General features: G+C 40.6%; 1 protein-coding gene across 1 annotated transcript in view; it reads right to left on the bottom strand.

Moving 5' to 3' along the window:
• The window catches only part of LOC134577726 (synaptotagmin-1-like), a 245,650-nt gene extending 228,609 nt beyond the window's left edge, over nt 1–17,041 (bottom strand). Inside the window, exon 1 of the mRNA XM_063436596.1 lies at nt 16,776–17,041. The gene's annotated coding sequence lies outside the window, so the exon portion shown is untranslated. The remainder of the gene's footprint in view (nt 1–16,775) is intronic.
• Nucleotides 17,042–23,590: the final 6,549 nt, after the last annotated feature.

Raw genomic sequence — 23,590 nt, 5'->3', positions numbered from 1 at the left:
CCTACCCCAAGAGGCAGATGGGAGGAAGGGGGTGGGGGAGATTCACAGCGAATTGAGGCACCACAAATACCGGCACCATGCGCCAAGCTACCAACCCTGTTTGGCCTTGGGACCTGAGCCCTAGACAAAACGCTGCGTCCCCCCCCAACCACTCAAACACCCTGCCAACCAATACCTCTTGCCCAGCAGCAACCCAAGACCAGCCACACGCCACACAGCAGAAAAAACAGCAAGATAGTGAAAAGCCCATAAAAGAAGCACAACAAGCTGCAGCTCAAACGGACAGTGGGCAGACTTGCCCCACTCACACAAACAACTGCCACTGCAAGATGGAACAACAGAGCACTACAAACCACCTGCATACCAACCACTCGAAGCATACCCATGATGTGGCAGCATTCTGGCCCAATCTTAAGGACTTCCCCATGCCCGACCGAGACCCTGAGGCCATATCTACCAACACCAGCGGTCATGGGCTGGCTAAGAGACACTATCCGCACTTTCATCGCTACAGTGTTTATGTCTCCCGTGCTGGGTTCGGGTTACGGAGCACTCGAGGACTGATATTGCTGGCTTCTGACAACCTATGCCATACTCACATGCAACAAACATGTCTTCTCACATGCACACAACTTGGGGGGACACGCTAGCACCTAAATGCCTACACAAGGTCCTACACAGGCACACGACACAACACAAGCCTTGACCACTCATTGCTATGCACTCACAGGGGGCTCTTGTCTCTGATGGCCTGGGGTGATAAACTCAAAGCACTAATCCACTGATTGCACCAGACTCAAACAAACGACACCTACTCGACTGCTCTCTTTATGACATACTTTTAATAATAGATGCTTGCATAACAGGCGCACGTTTCACTCCTAACTAAGCTTTTAAGACACAACTATCTACACATGTACATCCTATAAAAATTTGTGCAAATCAATCATTTGCCTCAAATGTCAAACGAAATGATCGCCTGAGGACTGCCTTTGGGGTACCTCATGCCTGCTTGTATTTTTCTTTTGCACAGCAAAAATAAAGAATATTAAAAAAAAATAAAAATAAGGTGACCCAAGAAATTCCTAAATAAAGCAGATGGCACATATGCTATAAATCTGTTAGAAAGAGTTAGACACCTGTTAAGCAAAATTAGGTATCCATGGTAATACCAATTATCTTAAAGGAGGCTGATCCTGAACATAATCTGACCAACTTATGGTTTCTCTGGGTCAATGCACTGTCTCCTTAGAGGCAAAACATTTCGTTCATCCAGATTTTTGAACCAATACAAACCTCTATAAAAAACAAATCATAGCTAAATTAGTCCAAGTTACAAATAATCTTTGGTTATAAAAGCTAGGGTATAATACTGAGCAGGGGCGGACTGAGAGCCTTTGGGGCCCCCGGGCAAAATTAGATCGCAGGCCCTTTGAATGTACAAATATATGTGCATTAAATAAATGTTAAAGGATCACTATAGTGTCAGGAAAACTGCTGTTTTCCTGACACTATAGTGCCCTAAGGGTGCTCCCACCCTCAGGGTCCCCCTCCCGTTGCGCTGAAGGGGTTAAAACCCCTTCAGCAGCTTACCTTTATCCAGCACCGGGCCCCCTCGGCGCTGGTGACCTGTCCTCCCCCGCCGACGTCAGCTCACAAGTGGAGCGAAATGCGCATGCGCGGCAAGCGCGCTTTCAAACAGTCCATAGGAAAGCATTTCTCAATGCTTTCCTATAGACGTTCTGCACGTCAGGATGACACCCACTAGAGGTTTGATTAACCCTGCTAAGTAAACATAGCAGTTTCTCTGAAACTGCTATGTTTACATCTGAAGGGTTAAAACCTGAGGGACCTGGCACCCAGACCACTTCATTGAGCTGAAGTGGTCTGGGTGACTATAGTGTCCCTTTAAATACAACTCTCATATAATACAGCATTCCTTTGGATGTGTATATTGTGAAGACCTGTGTATTAATGCATGTTTGTATTTGAGTCCGTGTGAATGCACTTGTGCATGTCTGGATGACTACATGTGCTTTTTTGTATATAGTGTCAGTGTGAATGCATATGTGACAGGTGACAGAGTGTGTGAGGGATGGGGTGACTAGTGACAGAGTGTGTGAGGGATGGGGTGACTAGTGACAGAGGGAGGGATGGGGTGACTAGTGACAGAGTGTGTGAGGGATGGGGTGACTAGTGACAGAGGGAGGGATGGGGTGACTAGTGACAGAGGGAGGGATGGGGTGACTAGTGACAGAGGGAGGGATGGGGTGACTAAGGACAGAGGGAGGGGGTGACTAAGGACAGAGGGAGGGGGTGACTAAGGACAGAGGGAGGGGGTGACTAAGGACAGAGGGAGGGGGTGACTAAGGACAGAGGGAGGGGGTGACTAAGGACAGAGGGAGGGGGTGACTAAGGACAGAGGGAGGGAAGGAAGGGGTGACTAATGACAGAGGGAGGGGTGACTAGTGACACAGTGACAGAGGGAGGGTGGGGGTGACACAGTGACACAGGGAGGGAGTGATTAGTGACACAGTGACGGAGGGAGGGAGTGAGCGATTAGTGACACAGTGACGGAGGGAGGGAGTGAGCGATTAGTGACACAGTGACGGAGGGAGGGAGTGAGCGATTAGTGACACAGTGACGGAGGGAGTGAGCGATTAGTGACACAGTGACTGAGGGAGTGGTGACTTGTGGCAGTGAGGGAGGGGGTGACACGGTGACAGAGAGAGGGGGTGACACGGTGACAGAGGGAGGGGGTGACACGGTGACAGAGGGAGGGGGTGACACGGTGACAGAGGGAGGGGGTGACACGGTGACAGAGGGAGGGGGTGACACGGTGACAGAGGGAGGGGGTGACACGGTGACAGAGGGAGGGGGTGACACGGTGACAGAGGGAGGGGGTGACTGGTGACAGAGGGAGGGGGTGACTGGTGACAGAGGGAGGGGGTGACTGGTGACAGAGGGAGGGGGTGACTGGTGACAGAGGGAGGGGGTGACTGGTGACAGAGGGAGGGGGTGACTAGTGACAGAGGGAGGGGGTGACTAGTGACAGAGGGAGGGGATGACTAGTGACAGAGGGAGGGGATGACTAGTGACAGAGGGAGGGGATGACTAGTGACAGAGGGAGGGGATGACTAGTGACAGAGGGGGGGTGACAAGTGACAGAGGGGGGGTGACAAGTGACAGAGGGGGGGTGACAAGTGACAGAGGGGGGGTGACAAGTGACAGGGGGGGTGACAAGTGACGGGGGGGGTGACAAGTGACAGAGGGGGGGTGACAAGTGACAGAGGGGGGGTGACAAGTGACAGAGGGGGGGTGACAAGTGACAGAGGGGGGGTGACAAGTGACAGAGGGGGGGTGACAAGTGACAGAGGGGGGGTGACTAGTGACAGAGGGGGGGTGACAGTGACAGGGATGGGTGACAGTGACAGAGATGGGTGACAGTGACAGGGATGGGTGACAGTGACAGGGATGGGTGACAGTGACAGGGATGGGTGACAGTGAGGGGGGGTGACAGTGACAGAGGGATGGGTGACAGTGACAGAGGGATGGGCGACAGTGACAGAGGGGGGTGACAGTGACAGAGGGGGGTGACAGTGACAGAGGGGGGTGACAGTGACAGAGGGGGGTGACAGTGACAGAGGGGGTGACAGTGACAGAGGGGGTGACAGAGGGGGTGACAGAGGGGGTGACAGTGACAGAGGGGGTGACTAGTGACAGAGGGGGGGTGACTAGTGACAGAGGGGGGGTGACTAGTGACAGAGGGGGGGTGACTAGTGACAGAGGGGGGTGACTAGTGACAGAGGGGGGTGACTAGTGACAGAGGGGGGGTGACTAGTGACAGAGGGGGGGTGACTAGTGACAGAGGGGGGGTGACTAGTGACAGAGGGGGGTGACTAGTGACAGAGGGGGGGTGACTAGTGACAGAGGGGGGGTGACTAGTGACAGAGGGGGGGTGACCAGTGACAGAGGGGGGGGTGACCTGTGACAGGGGGGGTGACTAGTGACAGTGACAGGGGGGGGTGACAGTGACAGAGGGGGGGTGACTAGTGACAGAGGGGGGGTGACTAGTGACAGAGGGGGGGGGTGATTAGTGCCTACCTGTCTCTCTCCTCCTGTCTCTCTCCTCCCTCTTCTCTCCCAGGCTGCTGCTCCTTCCCCTGCTGGCTGTGATCTCTGTGTGAGAGGAGAATACAGGAAGTGATGTCACTTCCTGGCTCCGCCTCTCCTCATCACACAGAGCGCGCGGGACAGGAAAGAGGAGACCTAGCAGAGAGCTGGTGAAGCTGCCAGGTCTCGGGTGAGGGGGGTGATTTACAAAGCGGTAGGTTGCTGGGGCCCTGCGCTGCATCAGGGGCCCCAGCAACCTAATAAAGGAAATTATATTTGTTATTTTTTACCGTTCCAGTTGGAGAGATCTCTGATCTCTCCAGCTGGAGCATGGCTGTGCTGCCGGGCCCCTGGCTGCCTCGGGCCCTCGGTCCATGACCGATATGCCCGAGTGGTCAGTCCGCCCCTGATACTGAGCCAGTGAAATGCTTTTAAAAAAGCTTTTACACACAAAAACACACACATGCACAGATACGCACACGGATGCATACACACACAAAGACACACAGATGCACACAAATGTCAAAAACTAATGAACTCTAATTATTCATGTTAGTAATATATGATTAATTTATAAATATATTCCCTCTGCTGAACAGTGCATGCTGGAAATTCAATCAAATTGTTCAGCTGTATCCACTAATATTATTGCAGACTCTTGGGCCATAACAATATCCCAAATAAACTTCGACTTGGAAAAATTTTCAATTACTGGACAGTTGTTTAATTCTTAAATGTTTGATGCTAAAGAACTCTCTCAATAAATCAAAGCCACCTTTATATAAGGGGACAATTCACATGCTTCCTAATGATCTATTCATTATGCCTTTTTTGAACTGGCAATCAATTTAATGGAAATTCAGAGACTGACACAATGTGATTTCTGTACCTGTCTGCTACTACTTCTCCTTCTCTAAAGTGCCTGATATGTCAATTTATTATCCCTTATCTGTAACAAGCCACCTAGTAATGTCATGGCAAATTAGGCTTGTGACGGAGCTCCTGCACTCTGACCGTATCTCTGCCTAGTCCGCTTCCGAGCCGCTTGCAGGAACCGTGGAACGCTTCAGCCCCAGTCACTGAAGCTTGACTGTGGTTCTTCTGGCGCTTTTCCACCCAACCAGGCTGCAGCTGTCCTTTCAGGTAGGTATCATCCCCTCTGCCTCTTACACTGCAACCCTGCTTCCAGGCAGGTATCCACATCCACCTGAAATGTTATAGCTCTTGTCTTTAAAAAAGACACTTGCGGCTCTCAGCGCTAGAGGGATCCTGGAACCAGGTCTGAAGACTGTCACTGGGATCTCTACAAATCCACACAGGATACAAATTCCAAAAGGAACTAACATGCAAAGCTTTATTTTTACTTGGGACTAGTCCATATGAATATTACATAAAGATTGCTGTGACAACTCAATCAAAATACAAACAGTCAAATCATAGCAGACAACATACTGCAACTTAATATAATACAATTAAATATTTATAAAGGGGTGGGGAAGTCAATAATTAACAGAAAATATCTATACTGCCTGCAGAATTAACAATATGCAAATCTACCTGAATATGCAAATTAGTAAGTCTTGCTATTCAGGTAGTGCATATCACTGTTTATAGATCCTTGCAACCAACAGGTGGCGCTGTACAGGCTCCACAGCTAAATCCACCTAGTTGATTGCAAGCATTAGCAAGACAGGAGTGCACACTAACATTTAACCACAAACTACCACATTACACACACACGCTGGCTCCAACAATGGACACAGGGTGACTTAAACATAGGAATAGTTCAGGGCCATACATAAAATGTCCGTATGAAATCCCAGGTGATGGTGACTACCGTCACAAGGCTAATATTTGATAGCTACATTTTGGACAGACACAAATTTCTATCTCAGATGTGTGATGTTGGTTTGCGTTTGTATATTTAGTTAGCAAGAAATGCATCTTAATATGCCATTGTTCAGTACTTTGTTATGTTGAGTTGAATATAGTAGATGGACTTGAAAATTGTATATATTGTTTAAATGACTGTTTAAATAACTGTAATGAGCTTGCAGCAATTGCAACTAAACATTTTCCTTATTTGGACTTCAAGATATTCTTCTTGCTATGATAACAGTTTCATTCAGTGAATATTCAATCACTTGGTATTATGAAACTGTAAGTAAAGTGTCTCTGTCACCTTATGGGATCATTGCATATTTTGATTTTGCATTTACTAAATGTTATTACGCTATTGGAGATTCTACTGTGCACCTTCTTTATAGATATTGGTGATATGGGCTGAAACATTGTATGTGTTGCTGTGCTAGATGACCCTAAACATTCTTAATTATCTGCTTATTCCATGATGCCTATGCATTCCCATTTTGTATATCCAACTGGTGAAATGGTTCCTCTCTATACTACCTATTCCCACTTAGCTCAACAGCTGCACAGTGTTTCTGCAATGCCAATCTTACTTGGCCAAAAAAGATTGGTTAATAGTTAAAGGTCCACATCCCACAGATTTTGACTGACTAGACTTGGGGGATTACTACTTTGACTTCTGTTGTACTTTCTTCTCCTTGCCCAAATAATACAAACAATTGGCAAACCAAAACAAATAAATTCAAGTTACTATCTTCATGCTATCATCGAGACCTATTTAGTTCAGTCCACTGTTTTTGCTTCTGGTCCACTTTTCTGTCTCCAAGTTGTCATTGTCTTGCCAAGTTCATTGTTCAGCCTCCAGTTAAGCCTATTTTGATGCTGCCATATTCTGTGGGTACTTCAATTCTCAGCAAACAACCAGTGGATGCAACAGTGAAATGGCTTTACTCTTCGCTCTAGGTGGATGTTAATTTTGAGATTTAATTTACACATCTTGGTCTCCATTTTCTACAAACACTGAGTTACTAAACACCAAGTCTCATAACCTAAACTAGCTTTAAAGAATTGCTAGAGTATGTTGTTCTCTGTCTAGATATAAGTGGATGCACTTTAATAATGGCAAGCTGTCTGTAGTACTTGTCAAATTGTATAAAATGTTCCAAAAAAAAGCAAAATATGCATTAATTAGCACATCTCAAAGACTATTATATACGAAAATGAACAATTCAAAATATAGATCATATAAAGAAAGGACAGGTGTTTCACATGATCCCTAGTGAATTTTGTCAAGACTGCCTCGAAAACTAGAAAGACTCACAGTGTTTTCTTGCACATTGTGCTGATTGTACTGCTAAACCTTTGTGTGGTCTCACAAGCTGACATTCCATTTCGGGAATAATAGGTCATCGGTGACATCACATGTTTCTTTTTGCAGAAGCAGCAAAGCCCAAGTTTGTGTTGATTAGATACACTATAAATAACTTAACACAGGCTACAGGCACTTAATTGATAATTATTCAAAATGTGACTTAGATATTTAACAATGTGCAAATCCTTACAACAAGGATACTAACTAAATTACAGCCAAAGTGCTACAGAGTGGCTAGACCCATATGCTGCAATCATAATATAATTGGAATAGAATTATCGTTCTTCTTTAATTTGCAAAAACATCTCAAAAAGATTTTATTACATTGGATTTAATTAAATTACAAAATTTTCTAAGTATTTTGACTTACCCTGTAATTACAATCTAATAATTATATTTCTGATGTCACCAATCATTGAGTTATGAAACATATACGGCTCAGTCTGCAGATCTGCAGAGCGAGGGTGTTCAACTGGGAGTCACAAAAGACCATGTAGGATGACAGATGCTTCCACTTATGACCCATATGGGTAAAAGAGGGCTTTAAGGCGGCACTGTCATCTCCCTCCCCATCAATTTACAAAATATCAGCCAATTTGAAAGATATATATGAGACAAGGTATGGACTGCTTTGTCTCAGTACTTTTGCTGTGCCTGACAAAGCTTGACACAAAGCAGAACTACTACCGTCAAACCTTTTAATTTCCTCCAACCGTCACCAATGACGGCTGTTGAAAACGAAGCTTTTTATATGGAGGTTCCTGTTATCTTGGGTAAACCTCCATAGACGTCAATGCTTTACTCTGTACTTTACCAGATGATGACACAGCTGCTTTAACAGCCACTTTAATCAATGTCCCAGTATCACTCCATTATTCCGATAATACCAGACTGAACTAAGACAAGAGGATAAAACAGAATACATAATTCTACAATACATAATTATCTGGAACTGCATTTGACTTCCTCACGTACATATAAGTAGAAAAGGCTTTTTTTTTTTTTTTTTTTGCACAATTGCTCCTGTAGGAATCAGCAGGAACCAGTTCAAAAGAGAAGAGAAGCAATAAAATAATTATTTAATATTATTCTCACAGTATCCACAATTTACCATATTCGCAACTAAAATTCTACTATTATCTGAGCGTATTCAAGGATAATGCTGCAGGGCCAGATGTACAATGTGTAGCTAGTCACCCATGGTGTAAAAAAAAAGGCTTTATATTGTACATTATGTTCTTTTGAAGGTATTACTTTTCCAAGAGTCCTTAATGTGATGCTGCCAACTGAATAAAAAAAAAAAAAAAAATTACATTACTCAATAGAGCATAAAAAGCTATTCCTTGTGTATTTTTCTTTCCTTTAAAAAGCTGAAGATTCTGTAAAATATTTGTAGGATCTATATTTCCACTTAGCTTCTTTGGGTGGTTTTATACCCAACATTCTTCAATGACTATAATATTTACCAGCACCCTACAGACAGTTTCTATTTAATTGGCAGCTCTTTTTTATTTTTGTATTCTTTATAATAATTTACTATAACTGAGGAGAGAAGATATATTTTATGATAATGTTTTACGTTCTACCACTTATGCTAACAATGTAGGTTTTAAGCCATGTAGGCTAAGGCCTGGGGGATGGGAGAATGCTTATATTTTCTATGAGAATTTATCTTTATTGAATTTTAAAGAAAAATATGCAATTTTATCAATTTTTAAAAAAATACTATTGAACATAGAATAAAAAAAGTATATATATTAAAGTTTGCAATGTTAAATAAAAAAACTCTCTCTTTTTTAATTTTGATGATGTTTATGGTAAATTTGACCATTTTTTTTAAATTTTATAGCGAGGGGAAGGTTTTGCCCATTACTACCAAGAATTATTATTAAACCATTACAATGTTAAACATAGATACATTATCTGTGCTCTAACTTTTATAATAAAATGTTTATATATGTTGATAATCAGTTATATTTAAAAGAAAATTATAATCAAAATCTAATTTTAAGGCGTAATTGCTTTTAAAATAGCTTACTGGCTAATGCTTCAAGCAATTTTCATTTTTGTGGGCTTGAGCTTGTGAATATGTTAATATAATGCTAGAAAATTAAGGTTCTAGTAAGCAGCCATCTTGCTTCCAGCAGACTAGAGTGAGCTAGGTCAAGAATAACTTAGTAGAATGCCTGGATGAAGCTGACCAGCTGATGCTATAAATAATTTCTCCTTCATAGCCTATAAAGAAAAAAATATATCAAAAACAATAAGGGCAGTAAAAATCACGTCAAGCAACGTGTGCTTAAGATAAAATAGGACGCAATTCAATATCCTCATTAAAAAAATCAGATCATTTATTGCAAAAGAGCGCATATGAGCCTTGTACAGATCTGTGTTCAATGAAGAATAAACAAAAATTGGGTATATTGTTTTAATAACCTATACCATGCTGGGTATAAACTTCTAAGAACTTAGTTGTCTCCAGAAGCCTTGAAAATGGAATTGTAGTATATGTAAACTGAAATTGTTACACAGAATTATAAACATGCGTGCCAGACATTACTGTAAAATATGCACATAGCCCATATACAAGGTCTCACCACCTAAAGTCACTACTACGTACATCATTCACTGCAAACACACAGTCTTAGAATAAGATATGGGAAGCAAGCCAACCGAAGATGACCTAACGCCATGCAACATACACAGGATTTATTAAAGATGCAGGGAATTCCACTCTAAGAACCTTAAATCAAGTGGTTTATATCTCAGATAAATATCTAACATTGGCTTATTATCTGCTGATTATTAATTATAGATAGCTACAATGTAGCTATAAAAAGGAAAAAATAAACTGAAGCATAATTTTATAATTCTTCAACCTCCATGGGCATGGTAGTCTATGAGCCCAATCAATTTAATATATATTGAGCTGTGATAAGAACGAGACTTTAAAATGAGTGTGTGATATTTATTTTGAAAATAATCTACATTTGGTTTCAGTGGTGTAGTTGCAGCACAGATGGCAGACATGCCCCAAGCATTTCAGTGCCATGTACAGCACACATCTACATTGTATCTCAATAATCAGAAGACATACTGAGTCATATGGAGTTTTAGGAGGCAAATAAGTCATTGCGACCTGTGTATGGCAGGCACGTGCAATTTTAGGGTTAATAATAATTAAGCCATCACCTAATGTGAAATAAAATAGATTGAAATGCACTGTATGTTCCAGCTTCAAACCAGCTTGACGAAGATCCACTGTAGGGTCGAAACGTGGCTGTACAATAAATGTGCGTGGCTGAGCTTTGCAGGGCTTAGACCTTCTTTCTCTTTTTTGGTTGCAGCTTCAAACCAGTACATAACTGTTCTTCAATGGCATTTGTTTCTCCTGGACTGATGGGTTCTTAATATCCTTATGGAATTCAAGTGACAAATGATCCAGCACACCTCAGCAGAATTCCGGTAATCCAAATGCATGGGGATTTATACTAGGTCTTTGTCAAGCTTAAGTTAGAAGGTACAATAATTACTATATAGTGGAAAAACTGAAAATGTGTGAGTAATTAGGTGGTGTACCACAATGAAATCAAGTGAAATGTATCTTACACATACAGAATTTAAAATGTAAACAAACCTTAACTGTAACATGTATCAAGATTTTACTATTGAATAAGTATGTCACAATCAATGTACTTTACAATAAGAAGTCCAAAAGGATACATATATAGTCAACTTAGAACAGCTGAACAATAAAAGTAAAACTGTGAACAGTAGGTGTCTCTCAAGAAAAAACACTGGTTCGGTGTATAGATAAAGGTGTATTGACAACCACCTTAAACTGCACATAAGGATATAAATAATAGTTATCAACAGTATAACCAGTTTTATACAAAAGTGTTTGCAGCTATTCTGAGGATTTACTTATGTAGCGGTAGTGTTTTTAGACACACTGCTTGTATCAGTCCGTTTTACTTATATTTTATTTATATTTTTAACACTTTTTACCTCTGAATAAACATTTGGAAACTACTTACCGTGAGTGGTGAATATCCTAAGCCAGAATTGGCACCCTGAAGCTCTGTATATAGAGCCTGGGTTGGCTCTACACTTGTGAGTGTTATTCATATTGTGTGTGTTCCAATATTTATATATACAGATCGCACTATGTTCCTCTGTATAGTTGTTATTTTATAGATCATTTGGCATTACAGAAATGCAACGTATCAAAGTTTGGATACTTACGAGAAGTATATTACCAATACTGGGTGGTGTATAAAATGGGTTATACTGTTGATAACTATTCTTTCTATTCTTAGAACAGCTAAAGCCTAGGTTCATGATGTGACTCAAGTGATCTTGTACATATGGCAACCCTGAAGCACTCATTGGCCAGTTACGTTTCAAAACTTGACATGTACAACTAACAAAATACAAATAGTATATAGAATATCACAGTACACTGTGAATAGGTCGGCAGGCATAAACAAATCTAAACAGACTCAACAATATGGATTTTTAATGTTGAAATGTATTATGCAATGTTCATTAGGCTTGTGCACTGTGAAAAATGTCCCCTAGCCATCACTAATTGTTTTTCACCCCATCAATCGTCTCTTTTTTTGGTGTCATGGGTAGATTTCATAATATTGGCAACAAGGACATATTTGGCATTGCATGATTTGGTTAGTTCTTAAGCCGTATTTATTGCAGCTCGTATCTTGAGCATACGACCTATCACGTGATCAGCCCACAATTGGCTAATTAATTGTTCAGTCCAAAACAAATCTCCAAGTCTAGCATTGACATTTAAGTACAGATCCAACTCTGAGCAAAGGGTAACACAAAGAGACATGCAAGAATTGTTTACAAGATCCAAAAAGAGGTACAGCTGTTAATCACACGTCCAAACAAAAATAATAAATAAAGTCTGTGACATCATAGTAAGCGACCTTTTATCTAGGCCAGTCTGTATCTATATTTAATCCTAATGACTGTGGCTCCACCACTAGTGTAAATAGCTTAGTGAACTCAGATGGCTTACTATAGCTTTCCACGGCTCAGAAAACAAAATGAGATTGTAAATACCAAAACACACCATACAATCGGCTGGAACCATACCATAACTCCACAAATCCAATCAGATAGTTTACCCTATAACTGCATTTATAGCAAATAAATATCACAACTTGAGAACAACAAATGAATCTCAGGTTTTTTTTTTATTTAGTCTTATAAAATATATACACAAAAGTGAATTGCTCCTGTACAAATCTCAACAAGAATATACAAAGCGTTAACAGAATATACTATTCTACTTGTATCAATATGAATATGGGAGAGAATGTAACTGAACAGCAACAGGCACAAGAGATACAGGATTTGTCTTTCGGTTACTATGCACTGTTCAAACATTATTACAGTAATGAGGAATACAATGCACAGACTTGGCTTTCTGGCAGCTGCTTGTCATAAAACATGGAATCCCAATGGGAATATCACAGACATTTCAACAGGCCCTGGTTTGTTTTACAATTATCAGTATCAGTAAAGAAGAAAACACTGAGACTTTATCAATCTTACCTGCTAGGTTGAATAGAAATGTGCCTTCTGCATGATTTCCAGTGGAGCCATGGTAACCAGTTATAGACGCTACCTACGTGTGATAGCCACCACGGACATTCAAGTGGCCTAGTCTACATCTTTTAAAAGAACAATAGGTTTGATATGGTTGGAAAGTGATTAGAAATTATTATGCACCAAGCTAATCTTCGTGATCGTTAACCAGAACACATATCAGATCCCAATACACATGTTTCATTGATTACATGCTTTTCCTTCAGATATATTGCGAAGTCTGTTTATCATGTCCATACAGAGTTGTGAAATCCCAAGTGGTTCCAAGTATGATCTATTTTTATTCTTTAGCCTTTGCTAGCTAAATGTACTATTTATTAAACTTGATTTTATATTTCCCATGATGGGGTAGAACATGTTGTTGGAAACAATGAAAGCAAATCCTTAAAGGGACACTATAGTCACCTGAACAACTTTAGCTTAATGAAGCAGTTTTGGTGTATAGAACATGCCCCTGCAGCCTCACTGCTCAACCCTCTGCCATTTAGGAGTTAAATCCCTTTGTTTATGAACCCTAGTCACACCTCCCTGCATGTGACTTGCACAGCCTTCCATTAACACTTCCTGTAAAGAGAGCCCTATTTAGTTTAATTAAGAGTTTCTTATCCCCTGCTATGTTAATAGCTTGCTAGACCCTGCAAGAGCCTCCTATGTGGGATTAAAGTTCAATTTAGAGATTGAGATACAATTATTTAAGGTAAATTACATCTGTTTTAAAATGAAACCAGTTTTTTTTTTTCATGCAGGCTCTGTCAATAATAGCTTGGGGAGGTGTGGCTAGGGCTGCATAAACAGAAACAAAGTGATTTAACTCCTAAATGACAGTGAATTGAGCAGTGAAATTGCAGGGAAATGATCTATACACTAAAACTGCTTTATTTAGCTAAAGTAATTTAGGTGACTATAGTGTTCCTTTAAAAGTATAATTTTGGTAAAAAAAACAAAAAAAAACATATATATATATATATATTTCTGAGGTCCCAACACTCATTTTTCCCGGTCTTTCAGCTGCTCCAGTGCTGAATCTCCCACCAAAATGTATATAGTCCAAGTAGAGAGCATTCTGTAATAAATTCAAACTGTTATTATTTTTTGCAAAAACAGTGATACAACGTATAGGTCGGCATTTCAGTCTATGCAGACTACTATCTACTTGGACTATATATATATATATATATATATATATATATATATATATATATACATATATATATATACACATATAAGCAAAACAAAAACTAAATCACATGAAAGGCATAAATAATAATGTGTGATTTTATGAATTTGCATCAATTTGCATGGGGCTGTGTGTGTATATATATATATATATATATATATATATATATATATATATTAATATGTTCCTTTGTCCATTTTGTTAAGCGTACTTCCTTATAAAATAAAAAGTGGAACAGTTAATCGTGTCTAGGACCCAATCAATAACGCATCCACACATAGTGGAGAAGTCTAGTTGTTGGAGACTTCAACCATTCTATGACTATCAGTATGATGATTTCCAGCCCACACCTCGAAAACAATTGACCTCCTGGGAATTAACACACTACAGATACTGGCACAGTGTAAATTACACACCCAGTAAGTCACAGTTTGCTGGTCAAAAACCTGGTCAGAGAATTATAATGATCATGGTCAGGATTGTTCAACGTTGCAGTAAAGCATCTAAAATGCATTAAACTATACTTAAAGTTACTTAAATGTGTGCAAACAATCTCTAAATGGACAATGTTTCAAATATGGAAGGGGATGGGTTAATGCCAGAAAAGGCCATGTTGGGTTTCACACCTGTAAGTTAATAACAAGAATATTAGACTAAAATGCATGTGTTATCACCAAAACAGGATTTTGGGATAGTATCTTCTCTGATGAGTCTTGGTTTCAGCAGATGACAGAGACAGAACACTGAGAACATCACAATCCACATATCCTTAATTGTTACAGACTGGTGGTGATGGTCTAATCCTATTTGAGATTGTTCCTTGGCTATTAATACCAAAAGAGCATCGTTGGTAGGCCCAGGCATACCCATAATGTGTGATTACCTTTAGGGCCGCAGTTTAACCATTGCCAAAAGGATATTGCGTGCTGGACAGTATAATATGTCAAATAGTGTGCCTCAAATGAAGCTTGTTCAACAAAATAACAAAGTCTTCAATTTACTATACATGTCTAGGATTTAATCCATTATAGCACCTTTACTATAAAGTGGAAGATGAGGTGCATTGCATGAATGTATGGCTGAAGATATACAGGAACTGCGTGACGATGGACACAAATCTCCAAGGAATATTTCCAGCCCCCTATTGAATCCAAGCAGCAAATAGTTGAGGAGGTTGTTGATCATAAAGTGACAACTGAGTCTGTCTGTCTGTCTAGCTCTCTATTTATATGTCTGTCTGTCTACCTGTTCTTTTCTGAGAATGAAAATGTAGTTTTAAACATAAAAAAATTAATTTATGTCATGTTTCATTCTGCCTTTCTCTTTTAATTTTTTTCGCAAAGGTCTGTACAAACAACTTATACACAATTAACAAATATTGCGTGGCACACAAAGCAATATGGATGTGGAAAGATTAAACGTCTCACTCTCTGTCTATCTATGGAACCATTTATCTATCCACAAATGTATCTCTCCGTTGACATTTGTGTGTCAAAAAGATCAGCAGGATTCCATAAACAGTGAATTTTGAGAAACTCATCTGTAAAACAATAAAGGTTATTTGGTTTATCAAAAAGGTCAGTCAATTCATCCCTATTTTATTTGATGTCAGTAGGTAACCATTCCCTTTGAAGGCAAGCAAGGCTTCAATAGTGATATAAGTAGGAATCACAGAGGGTTCTCATCAATATTAACCGATCTATACTCTAACAATAGTAAAACAGATTTAAAATGCACATGGCAAGCACCTCAATGTAATGTCACCGAACTGCAAACTTTAAATGTCTCTATTCAGTCCTAATTAACCTATTTCAGCAGAAACAACAGGTGGGTAGGAGGAAACACAGATATAATTTAATCACCACAAGATGTACTAGCATCACAGTCTGTGCCTGCAATATATCTGTGTCCAGTATAATAGCTAAAAATAAGGATCAGAGGAACAGAACCACATGTTTTGTAGGACTACAGATTTCCTTTGAAATTCTAGGTGAGTCAAGACCCCAGACTCTAATTAATATGTATAAATAAAGTTTGCATCCAATTTGCATGTCATCTACATATCTTTAATATAATGTCAGGACACACCCATTAGAAATCATAACTGTGTATACAATCTGCCATATTTTCTATAAAAGCATTTTACTTACGCTTAGAAATAAAAACATAATAAATACATACACTGTGTATATATATATATATATATATATATATATATATATATATATATATATATATATATATATATGATATGTGTGTGTGCAAACACATACACACCCACATAGATATATACAAAGATGCACAGGAGATCTATATATAGAAGCTCATATATGTGTGTACTTAATAACTATATATTGCCTCCCTCTCTCTCTGTCTCTCTCTCTCTCTCAGCTTGACAATATACTTGTGGATCAATCTGTGTGAGCATATACATAGGTGTATATTTAAAACCATTTTTGTGCACATATAACATAAGTACTTGGCCATGTATTAACTGTACAGTGTGCACAGATCGATGTAAGCACGGAATGCCATGATTTGCCACAATGTATGGACATTGAAGAATCTGGTGGATTCACAACACACACAAGTCAGACGCTTCCTTACCTTTGTGTTCTTATCCCCCAAGTTGTTTTCAGCTGCTCTTAGTAGGAGCTGGAAATCAAGCTGATGAAATGATGAAGAAAGTGCTCCCTGGGCTAGATCGGCTAGATGCTGTCACTGGCACAGCTACTTGCCGGAGCTCCTTGCTGCCTTTGTGTTCTGGAGGGAACTGTCCAGAGTCTATGGTGCTGAACACATCAGTGAGCACAGAGTTGTTTGACTAAGGTGGAGCCCAGTCAGCCAGAGAGGTGGAGACAAACAAATATACAGCCAGGAATCTTCTTTATTGCAAGGACTCTTCCATCTGTCTCCTGGAGGTGGGGTGTTGGAAATGAATGAAGCTTTCAAAAGCCTCACACAAACTGTTGCTATCAACTCCCCCCCCCACCTCTGGTTGTGGAGAGCTGTGGAAGGATCCTTTGACAGATTAGTTCAGTGCTATCTGCTCCTTATATCCAACTGATTGATAGCTGGGCTTCCCTACCTGCTCATCGCATCATACACCTTGCATTTAAAAAAAAAAAAACAAAAAAAAACACAAAAAAAAAAACATGATGGGGAAACTATATTTTTCCTTGTATGTAGATGTTTTATTACATTTTATTTTAATATTATTTGTATTTTAGATTATGTTCACAAACTTTTTAGGATTTTTCTTTTCCAGTGAACTGTATCTTTTACTCATATGATTATTTTTTAAGGGGAAAAAATAGTTTTAAAAAAATAGTGCGAAGTTCAGACTCTGATTTAACAGATTTAAGTACAGCTTTGCATAAATTAAAACAGAACAGTTGGGATCTTTTATAATTTGCTATTCCAACACATAATTAATAAATTACACTCGGTGTACATTGCAATTAGTGGGAGGGGTAAACGAAATACTTCCTCACAATTAAAGAGCTGACATTTAAATTATAATGAATTGCAGCCCTCCATGTGTCACAGCAGCAGGAATGGGCGTCCGTGCTTTTCCAGTAAAGCCAGGAAAGATAACAGAAAATACTAATTATGTCTACAGTATGAGGCTTTCTGTGCCTTAATGTTATCCAAGTTTTTAGAGACTGTGGAAAGAGAAATACATCTTTTCCTATATATTTAACAGAATCCATTAATAACAGATAACAATGCAACTCATTATATAAATAAAGAATAATAATCATAATTTAAGGTGGGTTGAGTATCTTAATTTTTCATTCTGCTACATTGCTTTCAAATGTAACAGTGTGTAGTGCATTGCAGCTAGGGATTCTGGGTATGACACTCAGATCATGATCCATTTGTTACACCTGTATGTATGTTATAAATGTGAATGGAACGTTCATCATAAGCACCTCTCAAAATTCCGAGCAGTAACCCTGAATGGGAAGTCATCAGCTTGAGTCAAAATTTAAAAACAGGCTGCGCAAACTGAAGGTATCAAGGATCAAATGATTGCAAAACATAATTGTTACTCTCTGCTTATTACTACCCAGAATCTATGTAATCTGGAATTTGTAGTTGGGCTTAAAAGAACACTATGACATTAGGATTGGAATACAAACATATATTCTTAATACTATGGTATCCTAGTCCCTCTTAAGATACAGGCCTCTCCCTTTTGACCTGAAAAAATAGATAAAATAGGGTTTACTTACCTTTTTCCCAGCACCAAGTTTCACTTGGTGCTGCCATTGCTCATCCTCCTACTACCTCATTCTGGAGGCGTTGCTTCCATGATGCTCACCCAATCCAATGCTTCTCCCAATCCAATGCTTCTCCCAGAGAAGTATTGGGTGAGATGTGTATGCGTGGCAAGTGCTTTTGAACAAATGCTTCTCTAAGGGAAGTATTGAATTCAGTGTTTCCCCATGAGCTGCTTTTAATGACGTTTGACACCCTTATTCAGTTTGACTTGATCACATGACAGAGTCCAACTCACTCAATGGAGCAGAAGCCTCTGTAGTTAAAGAAGACATGTTTATCCCTGCAATCAAAACATAGCTCTATCTACTGAACTGAAGTTTTTAGATTGAAGGACTTAAACTACACCAAGACCACTTCCTCACAATGAAATGGCCTGGGCATCTTTAGTGGTCCTTTAACAGATGTGTACATCATATTTAATAAGTTATCTTTTATTAGTATTTGCTTTTATTAGCTTAGTAGCGCAATAACTATAAGCTATAAGCAATAACTAAGAAAAAAAGGCTTTACTTGATGGGCGCATCTCTCTTTTCAACCTATGTAAATAAGTAACATTCATGTTAATTATAAGACAGTTGAAAGGGCACTCTATGCAGCAGCGTAGTTTCATCCCATTCCACTTTCTCTTCTCCCTTCCCTTACCCCTACACACGCACACATATTTACTTTCCCTGTATGTCTCCTATTATACTTTGGTTAAAATAATAAAAACAGACAATTAGAGATACATATTTGAAGGGACACTCCAGACCTCTAAAGTACTTTAGATCGCTGTAGGGATCTGGATTGCTTTTTAGTAGGTATACAACCAATGAAAACTTTCAATAATTTAGTTATGCATTTTTTTCATTGGTGGAATATCTGAAAATAGCTTGCAAAAGCTGCAGATCCCTTGTCTGCAACTTTTGCAAATCCTTTCCTTCTTCCCCAGTCCAGACTTTCTGTGGCTGTCCAATGCAGCTCAATGAGAAGTCTTTGCAAGGCAGGTGCTCTGGTCAATTGGTGCTTCTTGAGTTTCACTTCATTGAGCTACACACACAGGAAGTTATAAGACGTGTTGCCTAATAGACAGCCAGGGGTGTAACCAGATTAAAATACAAAAGTGCCAATTCCAATTGAAATCTACACTTTTTGTAAAATGATTTAAAAAAAAAACCTGACTCACTCTTCACACATAAAGCACATCATGAAGTGTTGTAGGGGTCTGTGTTTTCCTTTTAACCCCCCCCCCCCCCTCCCCCCTCCCCCCCGGACTGTTTTTGGCCTTTCGGGCAGGATATACCATTACCTTTGGTCTGTGTCCAATGTACATGATAGCTCAGTAGAAATGGAATCTTCACTTACTCTGTCATTTTACCTGAAAAACATGGGTCACTGATTCATTTAGTGAACAAATACTAGAATGCTACAGTATTCTTATTTTTGTTATACAACAGCTTTATGTATTCATACCCCCTCTGCTGGTAAAAAGTCATAGTTAGAAAAAAATACAATGCACAATGTTGGGATAAATGTGCTCCCATTATAAGCTGTTTTATTAGTAACAGGTGTATAATAGGACTTACTAGTTCAATTAACCCTAATTCATTGATTTTCATATTTGAGTCTATACATTTTATATTTTTCTGTTAATTACATATACTTCGAAAGTGTTATATTCCTCAGCAGCAGGTATGGATGTATGAATGTCAAACAATACCTGTTACAAGCTTCAAAATTTAAAGGGCAACAGTCACTTCTCCTTAAATAAAACACTGAAAACCACCTATAGCTTGTGTTACTTTTTTTCTAATGCTCCATTTTTTTTTCAATGTGTATTAAATATTTAACAAATTCCATCAGAACCCTGTACAGCCCAGGTCACATCAAGCCAAAAATTGCAAATGAAAAAGAGACATAGAAACATTTAGGGTTATTCGCAAAAGTCCAAATAGCCCTGAACTGAATGGGGCAAAACTATCCAGCTGTGTACAGGACCGCAGACTGCAGAATCCAGACATTGTAGATGGAATTCCTCAATGTCTGGATTTTATAATTCATGCCGAATAGGCCTGGATTTGGTTCGAATTTCAGAAAAATTTAACTTTGCAGGACTACTGAAATCCAGTCTAAAAGCTGCTAATCCAGGTTCTGATAATTCAACTTTGGTCCTGGATTTAAAAAATTCAAATGATTTGCCCGCTGGAACCCAGCAGGCAAATAGTTAAAAAAAATCGAATGGCGCTCTATCACCGCTCACCACTGTTGTTTAACTTAGCCATAGACCCTCTGTTGAGAGCTATTGAGTCACTGCTTGGATATCAGGTTATTCCCATGGGGGGATGTAACAATGAAGGTCTAGGACTTCGCTGATTGCCTTCTCTTGTATACCTCAAACTCAGTCTCCTCCATACCACCCCTTATTGACCTACTTGACAACTTTCACGCCCTGGCAGGACTTAAGGTTAACTGGACTAAGTCGAGTGTGCCACATTTGGGGAAAGAGATGGCCCTTAGGTTGTCTGATAGGGTCAGGGCCGGCCTTAGGGGTGTGCGAGCTGTGCGGCCGCACAGGGCGCCATGGAGCAGGGGGCGCCGTGCGGCCGCACAGCCGATTTAAAAAAAAAAAAAAAAAATTTTTTTTTTTTTTTTTTTTTTTAAATTTGCAGCGGGGGCGGAGCTTACCGTGCGGCGGGGGCGGAGCTTACCGTGCGGCGGGGGCGGAGCTAAAAGCGCCGGAAAACTGCTGCAGGGGAAGCAGGAAGGAGTCCCTGCTTCCCCACCAGTCACCAGGAGCTGCACTGCCTCCACCATGAACTCCACAGGTAACTGTGTGATTGTCATGTGAGTGTGACTCTCTGCCTGTGTGTATTACTGTCTGTGTGTGTGTGTGTGTGTTACTGTCTGTGTGTGTGTGTGTATGACTGTCTGCCTCTGTGTGTCTGTGTGTATGACTGTGTGTATGACTGTCTGCCTCTGTGTGTATGACTGTCTGCCTGTGTGTGTGTGTGTGTGTGTGTGTGTATATGACTGTCTGCCACTGTGTGTCTGTGTGTATTACTGTCTGCCTCTGTGTGTTTGTCTGTGTGTATTACTGTCTGCCTCTGTGTGTGTGACTATCTGCCTGTGTGTTTGTCTGTGTGTGTGTGTGTGTGTGTGTATGACTGTGTGTGTGTGTGTGTATGACTGTCTGCGTGTGTGTGTGTATGACTGTCTGCGTGTGTGTGTGTGTATGACTGTCTGCGTGTGTGTGTGTGTGTATGACTGTGTGTGTGTGTGTATGACTGTCTGCGTGTGTGTGTGTATGACTGTCTGCGTGTGTGTGTGTATGACTGTCTGCGTGTGTGTGTGTGTATGACTGTCTGCCACTGTGTGTCTGTGTGTATATGACTGTCTGCCACTGTGTGTCTGTGTGTATTACTGTCTGCCTCTGTGTGTTTGTCTGTGTGTATTACTGTCTGTCTCTGTGTGTGTGACTGTGTATGACTGCCTCTGTGTGTATGACTGTCTGCCTCTGTGTGTATGACTGTCTGCCTCTGTGTGTATGACTGTCTGCCTCTGTGTGTCTGTGTGTATGACTGTCTGCGTGTGTGTGTGTGTGTGTATGACTGTCTGCCTCTGTGTGTATGACTGTGTGTGCGTCTGTGTGTATTACTGTCTGTGTGTGTCTGTGTGTATGACTGACTGTCTGCCTGTGTGTGTCTGTGTGTATGTCTGCCTGTGTGTGTCTGCCTGTGTGTGTGTGTATGACTATCTGCTTGTGTGTGTGTGTGGATGTCTTCCTGTGTGTGTGTGTGGATGTCTTCCTGTGTGTGTATGGCCGTCTGACTCTGTGTGTGTGTGTGTGTGTCACATACAACCAATACACGCATATCACACACTGTTAATATACCCATTACAAATATCACACATAGCATACATATCACACACAGTCATCACACGTACTATTAGATACACAGACAACACAAACATAACAGCATACATGGATGACGGGGGGGGGGGGCGCTGTGAAGATTTTTCGCACAGGGCGTCTAAATGCCTAAGGCCGGCCCTGGATAGGGTCCCATTGATGTGGCAATCAACGGACTTGCAGTATTTGTCCATCTAACCCTAAGATTCTGAAAAATATTACCCTTTTATACAAGCTGAACATTCCTTGGGTTCTCTCTTCTATTTTTACAGAATTTGAGCATTGGCACAAATTGCCTGTCTCATATCTAGGATGGGCAAATCTTTATAGATTGGTTAGCTTCCCAAACCTACTGTAGCCCCTACAGGTACTTTGTGTCTTATCATCCAAAAAGGATGACTGTCTCTTGAATAAAAAACAAAGACACTTTCTTTGGCAAGGGTCGAGAGCTAAACTGAGACTCACTAAACTATACCAAAGTTCCAGAGAATATAGCATGGCAGCTCAGCCTCGGCATGACACACAAACATGTCTTACTATTGGCTGCCTCAGAGAGCGCATCCCGGACCATCCCATACACTGGTTTGCATATTTCCAGGTACAGCACTATTTTCATGCGGTGATTCAGCACTTCATGACCTCTGATTGGAGTAATCCCCTAGATTATCTATCATGCACCACAAACCCAGCCTTTTATCCCATATCTACTCTCTATGTCCTCTGCAGAGAGAGAGGGGAACACATCTGCTACATAGTGAATGTCTGCAGGTGGAATATCAGGGAAGTGAGTCTTCCATTTACCTAGACCTTGTGTCCCGAAACCGCGCTACCAGATTCGGCACAAAGGGATGTGCTACTGAGAGCACACTATTTTCATATAAAATAACTTGTCTTGAAGGCATGTCGCAATAGAAGCACGGCGCACAAAGATTACCCTACCGTGAGGATCTTTGCTGATCTCTCCGCAGCAACGCTGAAGTGCAGAAAAAGTTTCCAAGCAGTGGTGGATGCCCCACGACATCACTGAACAAGGTACCGCTGGGGATACCCGACCAAATTGCTGGTCCAACGTGACGGAGGCACAAAGCCGATATTCACCCCAGAAGAGGGACTAACCAAACTGACAGAATGGGGCATACAAATCAAGACCGACACCACCGCACCACTCCCGCAACGGAGACTGAAACCAGAATGGCGCACAGTGCATAAGTGGCTGTGAAGTTCCATGGGTCACAAATATTGTATA

Source organism: Pelobates fuscus, chromosome 11 (assembly GCF_036172605.1).
Source record: "Pelobates fuscus isolate aPelFus1 chromosome 11, aPelFus1.pri, whole genome shotgun sequence".
NCBI classification, from domain to species: domain Eukaryota; kingdom Metazoa; phylum Chordata; class Amphibia; order Anura; family Pelobatidae; genus Pelobates; species Pelobates fuscus.
Note: the sequence above shows the minus strand (reverse complement) of the source record. Positions and strands in the feature narration are given on the sequence as shown.